Source organism: Zootoca vivipara, chromosome 14 (genome assembly GCF_965207765.1).
Source record: "Zootoca vivipara chromosome 14, rZooViv2.hap1.1, whole genome shotgun sequence".
NCBI classification, from domain to species: domain Eukaryota; kingdom Metazoa; phylum Chordata; class Lepidosauria; order Squamata; family Lacertidae; genus Zootoca; species Zootoca vivipara.
The window spans coordinates 26,741,702-26,758,849 of record NC_142597.1 but is presented as its reverse complement, the minus strand read 5'-3'; the positions used below and the strand labels follow the sequence as shown (position 1 = coordinate 26,758,849).

Genomic DNA, 17,148 nt, shown 5'->3' with positions numbered 1-17,148 from the left:
ATTGCCGAGAGATAACAATGCTTCGAATAATAAGATCGTGATTCCACAGAAGGACAATGGAGGGGTCAATAATAATTCATGGACTGCAATCAGATCCACATAAAATCAAACTTTGCAGGAACCTGCAAGTCATAAGTTTGTCTTCTGACATAAGTCACGAATGCTTACCATGTAGCTGCATAGACTGTCAGTTTGGCTTTGCCCCTGGAAACTCGTAAAGAATGAGTGAGTTTTTCAGATATTGCAATAAATAAGACCTTCTTAAGCCAGGTATCAAAGGGAAAAGCCGAGTTAGTCCTCCATCCCTGGGCAATGGTTAGTGAAGCACTGACAAGCAAATAAATTATAATGGGTTTACACATATTTTTAAAGGAAAGAAAAAGAATAACCACACACAAAACAACTAAAACATGATTGGACTGACACAGAGCTAGTTTATCATTGTAATGAGTGATGGATTCCAACCATATCTCAAGGGCCATATGTTCCCTATCCTGTCATAACAGGACTTAAGTTATTATTTGCCTTCAAGTTTGTCTATAAAAATGAAAGACCATATTTTCTTCTTCTTGCTGACCCTTCTTCTGGTGTGTCATTTCTAGTCTTGTACACAATATCATGATGTTTTTCTCCAAAGATACTTCACATTAATTTCAGCAAAGAGTTGCTTCCTAAACCTGTTGAACATTGCCACCATATGTGAAAGTATATTCCCATGCCTCTACAACCTCTCCAGTGTTTCAGAGCAACATTACTGTAAATGTTGAAAGCATCGCTGGGGGGAAAATGCACCTCTAATTTCAGTGGCATTGACTCTCGCTTTTGGATCCCAAGAGATTCAGTAATGTTGTGTCAACAGCTGAGAATGACCATCTTTGGGATGAAGCAAGGGTGACTGTTCTCATAATAGGGCTGCATATTTTGACTCACTTGGACGGTTTAGGGAGGCTTTTAATGTTTAATAGATTATTTCATTTCATTTTTCTGTTGGAAGCCGCCCAGAGTAGCTGGGGAAACCCAGCCAGATGGGCGGGGTATAAATAATATGTTGTTGTTGTTGTTGGGTGCCCCAGTGCAGCCACTAAGTCAAAGTTACAACCTCCAAGAGCTGTCTCCTCTCTTGTGCACCTGTTCCTTCCAATACCAACAATGTTTGTGCATGTGCATGCCCATTATCTGTGCCCAGAAACTACCAACTGCAAGTAGAAGAGAAAGATGTGGGAGCAATGATGTTGTAAGACAGCACGGCTCATCAGACTGGCTGGAGAAGCTCAATGGACCTGATTCCAATGTGTCTGTGGACCATTTACTGGGTGGGAAGCACAGGGAGGACTTATAACAGGGGTAAGCAAACTTTTTCAGCAGGGGGCCGGTCCACTGTCCCTCAGACCTTGTGGGGGGCCGGACTATATTTTGAAAAAAATATGAACAATTTCATATGCCCCACAAATAACCCAGAGATGCATTTTAAATAAAAGGACACATTCTACTCATGTAAAAACACCAGGCAGGCCCCACAAATAACCCAGAGATGCATTTTAAATAAAAGGACACATTCTACTCATGTAAAAACATGCTGATTCCCAGACCGTCCGCGGGCAAGATTTAGAAGGTGATTGGGCTGCATCCGGCCCCCAGGCCTTAGTTTGGGACCCCTGACTTATAAGGACAAGTTTATGAGCACAATCCTTTCTGAGTTTTCTGCCTGGTGTTTTAAAAACCCAGCAGTTAGACAGAGTATTTAAAGAGCTACGATAGCTAGATAATTCAGGCCATACAGCCTTTGAAGCAAGGGCTGTCTCTTTCATTTCCACGGTATGCCTTTGGGTGCAACAAGGAATTACTGTGACTTGGATTGCCTTGAGCTGCCGTGTTTTGGGGATAATCGCATGCCCCAACATAGAGCCACAATTGAAGGAGGCATGTGCCTTGAGCAAAAAGGAATGAAAAATTCCAACTCCCAAGCTTCTACCTATCTGCTCTGCTCAGGGACCCTTTGCTTGGAAACTGTGCTTGAGATGTTAATTTAGTCTCCAAAGTGGAATCTGGTGGAGTTTGCGGGGCTATATTTCCTGGCATGAAAAAAAGTTGTTTGTGTGCATGTATGTCCATGAGTGTGTTTAGAGATGAGAGGGAGGGGGGAATGAAAGTAGCCTGGTCTTTCCATATTGTCATATTCTTTTTTTAGCAATAAAGATGGCTGGATGACAATAACCTTATTCCTTCTACCAAGACAGAAACCGCTGTACCTCTGCCTGGCTTGCCCGCCTCTGAGGCAGCAGAGGAAGAACCGGGGACAGAGTATCTGAGATTCAGGAGATCTCCACACAAATTAAAACCTTTTATCGGGCTCTAATAGATGTGCAAACTAATTATATTTTGGCCAAACTTTGCCGGCGACTCCCCCGAGGTATTATTATAAAATTCCGAGCTGGAGAAACGAAGCGCGTCCTCATTCTGTCAATGCTAGGATGCTTCAGCTGCAGAAAATTGTGCTCTGGCTTATTTTTGCGTTCTGTGATGTGTGTATGTTTGTGTGTGAGTGAGTGAGTGCGCATTTCATAAGCTGTGGTGGTTGCATTTTGAAAGGCATAGCTAACTTAAAAGGGACTGAAGTTTAATTGTAGTTGCATTTAATGGCTCGTCAATGGCTTGCTGTATGGATCATTTCAATCCAGCGATTTGCTGTGGTCTTGAGAACCTTAGATCAGGGGGTGGGGTGCCCCCCCCGGAGGATGCATTCTTTTAAGAGCAATCTGTATGGGGCTGCAGGCTGGTGGGTGGTGCTGAAGCCAGCTGTGAGTGGGGGCAGAAATAAAAAATAGGAAGGATCATCTGCCTTTCCCTTCCCCTTTCTCTCTCTCTCTCTCTCTCTGCCACCCCTCAGATCTGGGATAGCTAACTCGGTAGCAAATGAGACTCTTAATCTCAGGGTCACAGGTTTGAACCCCACATTGGGGAATAGATTCCTGCATTGTACAGGATTGCACTAGATGACCCTCGGGGTACCTTCCAATTCTACAGCTCTATGACTCCTGTCTGTCACTGACATCCCCTGACAACGGATTCAAACTACAAGAAAGAAAATTCCACCTAAACATTAGGAAGAACTTCCTGACAGTAAGAGCTGTTCGGCAGTGGAATTTGCTGCCAAGGAGTGTGGTGGAGTCTCCTTCTTTGGAGGTCTTTAAGCAGAGGCTTGAATGCTTTGATGGTGTTTCCTGCTTGGCAGGGGGTTGGACTGGATGGCCCTTGTGGTCTCTTCCAACTCTATGATTCTATGATTCTCTCTCACACACTCTCTTCCACCCTTCCTCTATCTCCTTGACACCCCTTTCTCTTTCTCTCTCTCTCTCTCTCTCTCTCTCTCTCTCTCTCTCTCTCTCTCTCTCTCTCTCTCTCTCTCTCTCCCCGTCTCTCTCTCATCCTTTCAGGGACAGCTCTATGTATTGTCAAAGGGGTGGTGGTACTTCAGGATTCAGGTAGGCAGTCTATAACAGCAAATGTGCAATTTAGCAGATTTTACCAAAGAACATAGGCCAATGATGCCATCCCCCTTTGTGCTGTCCAGAGAACTCTATCCATATGGCAACAGGTACAGACTCATGGCAGCCAAGATGCAACCCTCATGCCAGCCTTGGGTCAGCCTAATTACCTGATTTGTTTTTTGTTATGCTGAATAACCAATTAAGGCACTAATCACCAATTCTGGTGTTTGGGGTTCCCACCAGTGTAAAAGGCTACTTCATACTCTAGGGGGTTACATCAGCAACATCTCTGTTTGGGTGACACACCAGTTTCTCTCCAAAGTGAAAGACTTCTTTTCTTCCTTTCCTCCTCCCCCCCCCAATTTGTATACCACCTTTCTATATATACTATACACAAGGCAATTTACAAGCAGAAAACAACAACAAAATATACAACAAAGATAACACACATTATAGAAATTTGATCCAATACAAAGAATCATAAAAGCATAACTATTAAAAAAACAATAAGGCAATATTCAATAACCCATTAGAATACAATAACACACAATAAAATTAACTGTCAACAAATAATCATAATTAGACAGAAATTCAGCACTAACCATTACAATAAACAATTGTAAGGCTAAGTAATACTTGGCAGAAAGTTAACACGGGTAGCCTTTAAGACTGGCCTGTGCTTCCTAGAGCAGGTGTCAGCTAAAACCTTATCTTAAAGATAAAGATTCCCACACAGAGCCATCTCAACATTACTAAGTGTGAGAAACTACCAGCTTATGGAATAAACAGAGTCAGCCACATAAAGGCTCTCAGGTCCACAGGATTTCTTGGGCACATGAGGAGCAACTTCTGGATACTACCCCATTCTCTTCAAGGTAACAATCATTTCCTGCAGTATAGCACTCCAACCTATCCTTAGACACAGTGTGGCAACTGACTCCTGGGAATTAGCCGTGATGTTCTGAAGGAGCCCATGGTGGCAAACACATTCACGATGATTTCTAATGCATTTTAAAACACTTCATGCATTTTAGAAACAGTTACAGCGAAACACCTTTAAAAAACAGTTCCAATGAAAAATATTTTAAAAGCAGCTGCGGTTTGTTTCATCTGTATCCCACCTTTCCTTCAGGTAGCTCAAGCTGACGTGCATGGTTCTCTCCTTCCCATTTTATCCTCACGACAACCCTGTGAGGCAGGTTAGGCTGAGAGGCAGTGACTGGTCTGAGGTTGCCCAGTGAGCTTCATGGCCGAGTTGGGGATTTGAACTCCGGTCTCCCTGGTCCTAGTCTGACACTTCACCACTACACCACATTGGCTCTCAGGATATTTGCCCATCTGCCCTATCATTGTCTACTATGATTGACTCCATCTCTCTAAGGCAGGCATCCCCAAACTGCGGCCCTCCAGATGTTTTGGCCTACAACTCCCATGATCCCTAGCTAACAGGACCAGTGGTCAGGGATGATGGGAATTGTACTCCAAAACATCTGGAGGGCTGAAGTTTGGGGATTCCTGCCCTAAGGTTTCAGGCCCAAAGAGGCCTCCTCTCATCATCTGCCACTGGATATTTTCAACTTTTTGGCTTTCTTTTCCTCATTTTACAACCAACACACACTATGGCTGTCATCCCACATCCCATAGCAGAGAGTATTGTGCGCTAATGCTCCCTGTTATATGTATTCATAGCGCACTGGATAGAGGCAATTTGGTATTAGGGTTTTCCATTAAGTGGTCTAGTAGACAGATAATAATTGATTGATTGATTGCATTTATATTTCACCTTTTTCTCCAGGGAGCTCCAGGTGGTGTACATTTAAACCCACATTTAAACCTTACAACAACCCTGTGAGGTAGTTTAGGCTGAGAGGCAGTGATTGAGCCACAGTCACTCCGTGACTTTCATGAACAAGTAGGGATTTGAATCCTGGTCTCCCAGGTCCTAGTCTAACACTCTAACCACTACACCACACTGACTGGTGGTATACAGCCAAAGGGCATCCAAACTATGCCAACCTTTCTGGTGGCAATGCAGATCATCCTCTAGTGAGGGCTGGGGGAGCCTGTGGCCTTCCAGGTGTTGTTAGGATTCAATGCCCATCAGCTCTGGCCACTGGCCAGGCTGGCTAACATAGATGAGAGCTGGAATCCAACAGCAGCAGCAGGGCAACAGTTCTCCATATTATGAGTTATCCTCAGTGGGAGTTGTAGTTTTTCCACTGCTGGCCTGATACCATATTCTGATTTGGGGGGGAAATCCAGCAAGAAGGCTCATACATTTATGCCAGAGTAGTGCTTGAAATATCTATTTGATAAACTAATAAGAGGAAATACTGGCAAAAGGTTGGGTGCTAATTTTGTGCTAATTTCAATTATGTGCTAATTTTGAAAGACAAGGGTAGATAGAGGATGGGATCAGCTGTGCAAATATATCCATATATCAAGTGCATTCAGAATTTTTTGTTTCGGCCCTTTCTTTATTCCCTGAAAGGGTGGACTTCACGGATAGAAACATAATTTAGAGGGAGGAGAGAGATAGGAGAGAGAGAGAGAGAGAGAGAGAGAGAGAGAGAGAGACTCTATGGTGCTAGAATGAAATCCTATTTAATTCAGGGTTAAACGTTCAAGGAGAAAATGTCATTTATGTCAGGGGTAACCAGAGGTTCTGCCCTCCAGATATTGTGGGGCCCCAACTCCCACCTGCCTCAGCCAACATGGCCAATGGTCAGGATTGGTGAGTTCTGAGGGCACTATGTTGGATACCCCTGACTTGATTTTCCTCCTAAATACATTTATTTTAGCAGGAAGGCTAAAGAGAATATTCAACAGGGATGCTGGAAAGGGGGGCGGATAGCTATATCCAATTATTAAATTGCCGGTCTGAGCCCAAGATCTATATCCAATTATTGGTATTTTGATTAAGCATTCAGTTCTAATTTTGCAGTTTTCTCCTTTCCATCTCTTTCTGTCTCTACTTGTTTGGGGGTCAGGAAAAACATATACATTTTTTAAAAAAGAAGTTTTGTCGCATACCTAGGCTCAAGCTCACAGGTGTGAGAGTTCCTAGAGAGAAGCATTGGTGAGCAAGCCTACCCCTTACCAGAGGGCCTTGCATTTCATTTTCCTCCTTGCCATCTGGCATCCCATCTCATGGGTGCCCGTGATTGGCTTCCCAGATACTGGCATCCTTTCCAATTGTCACTAATTACATTGCAGGTCAGTAAATCATTGCGGGCGAGGGAGTGACAGAAGAAATGGGAAGGACCCCTGCCATGCTGTGGAGGGACAGCCTGGTGCTTGGAACAATTTGTCAACTCCTTGGGCTGCAGGCTGTTTTGAGCTCGCTGACTGTCACACTGTCACTGTTTGGCGCACCAGCCCTGGGCGCAGGCAGGCATGCAAAGCAGGTGTGGCAAATTCAGAGCAATAGCCACTAAGGCAACAGGTGGCTCTATCTATCTATCTATCTATCTATCTATCTATCTATCTATCTATCTATCTAATCAATATATATCTAGATATCTAGATACTGTATATCAAGAGGTCCTAGGCAAATTCTAGTTTGCTGCCTGTCCGTGGTCACACTGTACATCAGGGTTCAAACTTGTCAGCAGGGGGCCGGTCCACTGTCCCTCGGACCTTGTGGGGGGCCAGACTATATTTCGAAGGGAAAAAAAAGATGCAAGCGTATCACAAGCCCCAGTGGCTGCTTCTCTGTGTCTTGCGAGTTGGTGGGGTTGGCAGGGGTTGGTGGTGGCGGCGGCGGGAAGATGAGTGGCGTGGAAAAGGGCTCCAGAGAGGGCCTGCTTAAAATAGCGGCCACTCAAGCACTGCTGCTGCTGGCACCAACAAAGGCCAGTCCCCTTCCTCCTCTAGGCAGGGCAGGGAGAAGCCAGGAGGAGGGAGGGAGGAGGCGCTGCCGCCGCCGGGGCAAGGAGAGGGAGGGGGAAAGAATGTGTGTGCTGGCGATCCACACAGCGATTCCCGGACCGTCCGCGGCCGAATTCAGAAGGCAATTGGGCTCATTTAATCTCACTGTAAACAAGTGGTACAGTGACAATAAAGTATTTCTATTGATCCGGCCTGTGGGCCTTAGTTTGCCTACCCATGCTGTACATTGTTAGGATTCGGCTGTTAGCACACTTCCTGTGGTATCTGACAGATTTTTGAATATATGAACTTACTGATTTTAGATAAAGTTTCTAGTCCTGTTGGGGGTGGTGGTGGGGCGACAATATTGAAAACCGTATCTTCTATTGCCTCTGTGACCAGAAAATAGAGTTTTCAAGATAAGATTTCTAAAGGTCAAAGGAGACAAATCACCCCTTTTCTTTTCTTTCCTTTTTCCCTAGCTTCCAACACAAAAACATTAGTTTCATTATATGGAGAACTGCCATGTTCTCTCCTATCTGCACTATTGTTTTCTATTCAGACTTAATTAGACTGCTTAATTTTTCTAATTCCCGAGCTAAGGAATTTCAGACATATAATCCGTAACCTGTAATATTCTTATCATTATCATTTATTACCTGCCCTAACCTCAAGGTCCCAGGGCAGGTTACAACACAATATTGAAACCAGTTTAAAACAACTTACAATCACAAAAATATGGCGGGCCCTACAAATAAAAAACATGTTTTCTGGTTTTGCTTGTTCCCTCCTCTTCCTCTCCCTCACTCCCCCGCCCTTCTCTTTTCATGCAAATCTTCCCAGGGAACTCTGGGAACTGTAGCTCTGGGAGGGGAACGGGGGTCTCCTGACGAGTCTCAGCACCCTTAATGAACTCCAGCTCCCAGAATTCTTTGGGGGAAGCCATGATTATTAAAAGCGGTTATTCATAGTGTTTTAAAAGAATGGTGTGAATGTGGGCTTTGATTGAAATCACACCTTGCAACTGTCCCAATAAAACTGGGACATTGTGTGAGCTCACGGCACCCCGAAACACACAAGAACACAGCCCTGAAAGATTGGAATTTCGCACAAGAGTGCAGCACCTGGAAACACACATCTGGGAGCCATGCCCTCTCATGGGTCATGTGACTTGTGCAGGAATGAAGCCCCAGAAGACAGGCATCCCGTTTTTACACTACAGCATGTTGGAAGGGATGTGATATTCTAGCATGTCACACTAAATTTTATTTCCATCAGTGGTGTGACATAACAACGAATGCCAATGAACAACATCTCAACTCCCCCAATGCCCCCCTCTCAAAAAACAAACAAACAGCAAGTAATAAATGTATGGTGGTATACCACACCAAATTTCTTCACCTTACTCCCATGATTTTCTGGGTTAAGCGGTTTGCAAACAGACTATTTCTGGAACCAATTAATACAGAAATGAATGCTCAACTTCCAACAGATTCTTGCTAGCTTTCCAGAAGTGGCTATTAATTTGTGTAAAATCCCAATCAGAATGCAGAAATTAACAGTTAGGGAAACATCAGGGAAAGGGGACAAACTGCTGTGTGATTGCAGCCCAAGTTAATAAAAGGTAGAGCCAACTAATTCTAGTTTTGTCCTCATCCCACCTCCCTGTTGAATTCTAAAAAGGCGAAACTGAGGCTAAGCAGAAGGAAGCTGAGAGCCAGGGCCACTGGCAGGGGTCTCTCCAGAATTTCAGGCAGGGGTCTCTTCCAATCTCACCTGCAGATATTGGATGTTGAACCTGATATCTTCTCCATGCAGACCAAATGCTCTTCGACTGAGCTGCAAGGGCCTCCTGGCTTTCCTCCGAAACACTCCAGAAATAGTGGCAATGAATCCCATTACTGTACCTTGTTGTGCAATTCAGCAGGCAAACCACCTCTCCAATTCACTGTTGCTTCTGCCAAACAGAGTTTAACTCTAACAAAGCAAATAAATGTGATTGAGTAGCTCAAACAATGAAATGGTGTTTGCATAATGTGTGTACTTGCAACAGGTTATTCAGAAATTGACTTTCCATTTGGTGTTTGACCTGCAGGTGAAATAAATATTCTGGTTTGAACTAAGGGAGCCTGTTTTGTCTGCATTGTAGCCCTTAGTGCAGGCATCCCCAAACTGCAGCCCTCCAGATGTTTTGGCCTACAACTCCCATGATCCCTAGCTAACAGGACCAGTGGTCGGGGAAGATGGGAACTGTAGTCCAAAACATCTGAAGGGCCGAAGTTTGGGGATTCCTGCCTTAATGCATCCAATCATGATCCTTTCAATGTTTCTGCTGCTTAAAGTTTGGCAATCTGTGCCAGAGGAGTCCCCATTAGTAGTGACCAATTATTTTGAGAACATCACCTACCCCCCACACTAATTATTATATTATATTATATTATATTATATTATATTATATTATATTATATTATATTAATTATATTATATTTATTATATTATATTATACACTTTGTAGCCAAGACTGTTAAGCATCAAACAAACTTGCTTGTCAAGAAAAGAGAAAACAGTAGCTTTTTGGAAGAGGGTTCTGTCCTGCGCCTTCTTTCCCCATGCTCAGCTTGCCCAAGCCATAACACCCTTAAGCTTTTTCGTTGCACAGATTGTTGGCTAATGGGGCGGAGCCAGCTAAGGATGCCTTCCATTAATGGAGCAGAATATAAACAGAATAAAGCCTTCATTTCTCGGGCTGCAGTTTCATTATTAATATACTTTCCAGTTCACAGGTTGTTCATTTGCTTCCATGTTTTCTCAGCTGGTGTAATCTTGCAGCGCTGAGTGAGAACAGTCATAAAATTTCCATTTCCAGTTGAGTGTGCATCCAATTCACCATGAAATGTTCTCGCTGCCGTGAATATTAAGTGTGCTGGGAGAGGTTTCTGCAGGATTAACCTGGGAGGAATCCCGGCTACATTGGGAATCTGGGTGGGATGCAGAGTGCCTTGGTGGGAGGAGTGGGAGGCAGGAGTGAGGAGCTGATAAAGCCATAAAGGGAAGCAGAATAGAAAGGTCTGCAATGGACCCAGGTGGAAAGTGAGGCATGGTGGGGGAGGAGAGGAAGAATGTAGGTTTGGCAGAGTAAAAAAGAGTAAAAAGTTAAAGAGTAAAGGAAGTTCAGTGGCCGAGTAAAAGCCACTATGCATGGCATAGAAAAAGTGGACAGAGAGAAGTTTTCCTCCTCTCTCATAACTTTGTAACTCACAGAGGCCCAATGAACCTGAAGGTTCGAAGATTCAGTAAGTGGCCCTTGGACTTCCATCCAACACTAATTCTACATTTCTGGGCTTCTATGAAATTGCCCCAAAGTTAACATGAATCAGGAAGCAGGGAGGGAAACTATGTCATGTGATGCATCTACTTGATAAAGGGATCACTAGAACAATGAACAGCACCTAGGTTCTATAGATTCCATTGGATGTGCCACGAGACTTGTTAAACATTTTGGATAAGATTAATTTAGAGCAAATTGCAATCTGCTTCTGGATTTTTAGGGGTGGAATTGTTGTTGTTGTTGTTTGGCATCTGGCAGGGAAAGATCTGTTGGAAAGGGAAGACTATTTCTTTACTGCTTTCTTGTATTAAGATTTGTGGAAGCCAACCAGAACAGTTGGTGGGGCAATGCCCAAGCCCTCTCTCTTGAGCTCTGCCACTCTGCCTATTAATTGCTAACACTAGGCACATTGGCCTAACTTTTTGCCATCCTTACAAAAGAAAGAAAACCCAGCCAGATGCTGCAGCATGCTGTGGCATTTGAAAACCAGCTGGAGGAGACAAGGGGAAGGCTCTGAGCTCGCCAGGCCACAGCAGGCTGTGTGAAGCTTCATACGCTAAGCAGGGTTAATCTTGGTCAAGTGCTTGGCCACAGAGCCCTGGTTTGTATAATTAGATTGGCTTGTCGGAGTTTCAGAAGTTATCGATTCTCAGGTTTGTTACCCTCAGTCAACAGTCCTTTCTTCCACACCAGCAGGGAATCAGAACAGGGAGGTTTCCCATGATGGTCCATTTCATAAACACAACACATAATATCTTTCCTGGTCTGCATCTGTAGTGGAATTGTTTTTAAGGCATTTTATCCTGTGCCATTTGCCACCCTGGGCTCCTTTGAGAGAAAGGTGGGACAATAATTTAATTGCATTTGTATCCCATCTTTTTCTCTAAGGAGCCCTTCCTCATTTAAATCACCACAACAACCCTGTGAGGTAGGTTAGACTGAGGTCACCCTTAAGGTGACCCAATGAGCTTCATGGCCAAATGGGGATTTGAACCCTGGTCTCCCAGGTCCTACCTAGTCCAACATTCTAACCAGTACACCACACTGCTGGCTATGAACAGATGTGTAAAATTCTCCTGATAAATGCTGATAATGTTTAAAGGACACTGTTATGCTTCTTCTTCATCATCATCGTCATATGTTGACAGTCTTTAAAGGACACTTATGTTTAATAATAATAATAATAATAATAATAATAATAATAATTTTATTTATACCTCGCCCATCTGGCTGGGTTTCCCCAGCTGTTCTGGGCAGCTTCCAGCAAAATATTAAAATACAATAAGTCAGCGAATATTAAAAACTTCCCTAAACAGGGCTCTGGTCCATGGGGTCATGAAGAATCGGACACAACTAAACGACTAAACAACAACAACAAAACAGGGCTGCATTCAGATGTCTTCTAAAAGTCAGATACTGTACTGTGAACCACAACTATTCTTCCTGGCCTGTGGCTATACTTGTAGGGGTCAATGAAAGATGGCATCCAAAACATCTGGGGGGAATATGGTTGAAAAAAGTGTAATCAACAACACCAACCAAGTTTATTATATAGTCAGAATATAGGTTCTTTTGTATCTTGCAATGTATACAAATTTAGAGTTTCCCCCAAATACTGCTTTAGATTTTGCAATTGCAGGAGATAAATTAATGATGCTGGGAAATGCAAGGTTTCCTTCTGCTGTACAGATATACTGTATAGGAATTCATTTGCTGCCCATCCCGTCTGCAGACATGGTGATTTTCAACAGTTCTTTAGCTGCTCAGTAGCAATGCACTAAGCATTAAGTCCTGCCTTCACTTAAAATCCTTCAAATGTTTTACTAAAGGAGCAGCCTCCCCCCACAAACATACTTTGAATGTTGCTTTGAGCCAAATTTCAGTGCCAAATCTAGGTGTCAGGCAGGATATGCTGAAGCATCACAGCAACAGATGTCTGCCTCAGATTTTATTTGGGGGGGGGGAATCAAGAAAGGAGGGAGAGGGCTAAAGATAGGCACATGTCAAATTTGCTTGCAATAGACCAAGCCATTTCCCAGCCAGTCACCAGGATGAAAAGCCCTGGTAGTTCATGGGAAATGCAATTTCCCAAAAAACCTACTGTCCTTAGGAAAATTACATTTCACAATGGAAATGGGGCCTTTTGTCCTGGTGTCCTGCAATGCTGCCGGCACCAAAGATGGGGAGTTAGAAGGAAAGAGGGTCAGAAGATCAGGAGATCAGGAACTGAATGAAAGGAAGAGGACTGATAAGCCCATAATTTGTAAGGATGCCCAGTTATGCATTGCCAAAAAATGAGGATTTGCATCACACACACAAAGAACTCAACAGTTTGCATGAAATTTGCATGTGATTATTGATGCATATATATGCCATGCAACACATCTCACCACAGTGGGGCAGACAGCTGGTGACTTGTGTCCCTGCTCTGTCTGCTGGCCAGATGCTGCTGTTGATGGGCAAATTTCAGGGCCAATGTTGACCCTTCTTTTGGTTCCTTATTGTTAAACCAGAACTGGGCTGGACAGCTGCCACATAGAGGACACTGTTGAGCAGGGAGCTGACCTCTGACAGCCCTTTCAAATAGAAGTCTGTCAAAATAGGACTCCTGGCTCCCCTATGATTTTCTCTAGCTTTGGGAAGCACATTGTGGGGTTTCTAATGCTCATCTCCATGCACAAATACATATAGTATGGCCCAGATACAGAGAGCTTTGCCAGCATCTGTAATGATTATCTCACTTCCAGGTCTGCTTATTCCATAGCTAAGTCAGTGCTTAACCCAAATCTGCCTCCCCAAAATTTAAACCCATTGCCTTTTTGGGCCATATAAAGTTTCCATTTTAGTTTTTTTGGGATCATTAAAAAGATCCCTCTGTGTCCATTTGGTTTCCTGCAAGGCATGTTTTACAGCTGTGCTTTCAGTATCCCTTTCTTTCAAAAACTCGCAGCCCCATTAACCTCCTTTTTCATTTATCTTGTCTCTCCACGGGGAAGACTTTCAAGGTGTTTTAACTGCCCCCCCTGGCTTACAATGCAGGGTCACATTCAGGTCACTGTCTGCTTGTGTTGATTTCAGAAACCTGCTTCTCGCTGCATAGCTTTCTGTTCTTCATAGGATCACTGATCTCAACATAACATCTTAGGCGTTTTTTGGGGGGTTGACTGGTGGGGTGGGTGAGCTTTTCTTATAGTCAGAATCTGAAAATCTTATTGGGTGTTGTGAAAGCATTCCCCCGCCCAATCAGCCTTCCTTAACTTGGTGCCTTCCAGAGGTTTTGAACTATAATTCCCATGCAGCCCACAGTACATAGCCAATAGTCAGAGATGGGTTTAGTCTGAAACACCTGCAGGGCACATAGCTGTCAACTTCCGGATTGGAAAAGAAGGGATCAGCAGCGGTGCGGTACCGGAAGTCTGTTCTGCGCGGCTCTGTCCGATTTCCGGTGCCCAGACATGGGCAAAGCAGCACCGGAAATCGGTTCTGCGCATATCCAGACATGCGCAGAAACGACTTCCGGTGCCGGGCTGCCCGTGTCCGCATGTCTGGGCACCAGAAATCGCTTCTGCACATGCCTGGGCATGCGCAGAGGCGATTTCCGGCAGCACTCGGCAAATGAGTGCGCAGCCAGCTGGGAGCTGGGACATTTATGGGGTATTTTACAATCCGGGGTTGCAACGGGAAACAGATTTAAATTTGGGGGTTTCCCGCCAAAAACGGGAAGGTTGACAGCTATGGCAGGGCACCAGTTTGGGAAAGCTATACATTAAGTCACCCGACCCCACCCCTACCCATCTTTCTCCCATCTACCTCTTTCCCCCTTTTCTTCCCAATGTCTCAACAAATGAAACTGATTTGTAAAAATGTTATGAGAGACATTGCACATACTTTTGTAAATCAAGAAAATCTTTAATAATAATAATAATAATAATAATAATAATAATAATAATAATAATAATAACCTATGACTGTAAAAAAGAAAAGAAAAAAAGAATGGTTTCAGGGATAAAGACCTGCAGTGTATGCCCAGTTCAATGGAGTCAGGCATCAACAAATACTTACTACTCTGATACCGTGAAGAACACAAGAGCATAATAAGAGCCTTGCTGGTTCAGACCAATGGCCCATCTAGTCCAGCATCCTTATTTCACAGTGGTCAACCAGATGCCCATGGGAAATCCTCAAGTGTCCTTACACAGGCCATGCACTTTCTGAAAATTCTAAGGGAAATCTGACAGGCCTCCTCTTTGCTTGCATCCAAGAAACATGTAATATAGCACAATGTTGTTGTGAATTGTTTCATGTAGTTGTATTGTTGTGTACTACCTTGGGTTCCCTTTGTGGAGGAAGGGCTTCCCTTGAGATGATAGATGGTAGATAGATAGATAGATAGATAGATAGATAGATAGATCTACATAGACCTTCTGAAGGATGAGGCAGCATGTTAAACCCTGTGGCACCTTGGCCATTTCCAACCATACCATCCTGTGAAACAGTGGGGAGTCATTAGGTGCAATAAAATTTAGTGGAGCTCAATGCAGTTAAGACAGATAGTTGAGAGTGGGCAATCCAGTAGATCTGGGGGCAGGTGGCTGTTGGAAAGGGTCATGGAGAATAACCTCACTGGATCAGGCCAATAGCTCATCTATTCCAGCATCCTGTTCTCACATTGGCAATCAGATGCCTATGGGAACCCTGAAAGCAGGACTAAGAATGCAAAAAAATCACTCCCCAGATGTTATTCCCTGCAACTGGCATTCAGAGGCATGCTGCCTCCAACAGTGGAAGTAGAAAAGAGCTAGTGATCTTGTGTACCCACCTTATTCCAGCATCACCTTTATGTCAGTTTCAGCTCTTACCAGAATATAAAGATTTGTTTGCCATGACATGATGGATGTCCTTGCAACTTCCAACTCAAGTATAGTAATGCACTTCATGGACCTTACCTTCAAAGGGGTAGCATCTTTAAATATTTGCAAGATATCATCCCTGTCCCCACTGGACTGTGCTGGGGAGGTTTTCCACCCTTAGGTATCCCAGCTGAAGTTTTGTGGTCCTGGAAACCTTGGAGTCCCACCTCCTTCTTTTGTGCAGATGATACATTTTGCCTCCATAAGGACTGTCACTAGAAGAATTGAGTTCTCTTTTAGTATATATGATTATCTTTGCATAGCTGTCTCTGCATGTCCTGAGTTTCTGTTTTACATTCAGCAAAAAAAGCTTTTCAAGGGAGGTGTTAATCTTAAAGTATTTATAGTAGTGTTGAGGTTACTTGAGCATCCTGGCATGATTCCAGCCTTGCATAGATTCGCCTCCCCTTCTCTCCAACTTCCTGTGTGGTATTGCTGTAAAATAGTGGAGGCTGGTTGGCTTTGAAAGGCAAGGGCTTTGTTCTGCGTGTGGCTAATTTGTAAGTCATCTTGGGACTTCTTCCCCTGTGATGAAAAAAGCATTACAGGATGAAAGTAGCCAATTGCAAAACTGGAAGGAGCTTTTTGGGGTCCACTAGGAAGCTGCAGTAGGTCAGAGAGGCAGGGAAGCAGTTCAATGCTTGTGGTCAGAGGTTGCCGCAAGGCAAATCTAGATGTTTGGGGAAGGGGGTGAAAGCTAAAAGTCCAGGGTCCCTACTGACTTACGAGCCTAGTGCATATGCACTCCTGGTGTGTCCCCTGTTGATGGCCCTGTGAGTGGGATGTGCCAGTTCAGTGGTTCCCAACCCTTTGGGGGCCATCATCTCTTTGGTTCCATAAACTCATCCCCTGTGCCCCTTTCCCTACCCTATAGAAAGCATTATTCAGGATAGCAGTTTGCACAAGCTACTAAGGAAGATAACAACACAATAACATTCAAAATAGTAGCAGTTAATGGCACATTTATTCAAAACCCGGTTAAAACTATTTAGTTTGATTAATTCAACAAAATAGATGAACTTGATCCATTGATACCAGCTTTTCAAAGTCTGATAGTCAATGACACCTCCATCAGCCCCCCTGCTGCCCCCTTGCCCCTAGATAATCCCACCCACCCAAGGCGTGGTTCACTGCCTACTTTAGGAACCACTGTGTTTGTTGTTGCTATTGTGCGTCGATGGCCTGTCACCCGAGTGGATTAAATAAGACACAAGGACACGTGATTTTAGGTTAATGGGTAAATAAAGGCCACAACTTTAGATCCGATGCAGGCAGGAAGCAAAGATAAAGATCCCTGTCGCAGCAGCCGTTTAAACGGAGCTGGACTCTGCCCCCCAGTGAGCCCTATTGGCCGGCTGAGGGTTATGACGCAGCGGCAGGGAGGGGCTGGTGCAGGGGGCCGACCATGCCCCCTGCAGACATGGGAGGCAGGCTCCTCGCGCAACCCCTCCCCTCTGGAAGGGGGGAGAGGCTTTGTTGGGCAAGTGGAAGTCAGAAACCCTTGTAGATCAACTGCAGATGTGCTGGTATGCTACAATAGTAAGCCATATGA

General features: G+C 44.2%; 1 protein-coding gene across 6 annotated transcripts in view; it reads left to right on the top strand.

Moving 5' to 3' along the window:
* Positions 1 to 17,148, top strand: part of NTM (neurotrimin) — an 831,268-nt gene that overhangs the window by 737,023 nt on the left and 77,097 nt on the right. The gene's annotated exons all lie outside the window — the stretch shown is intronic.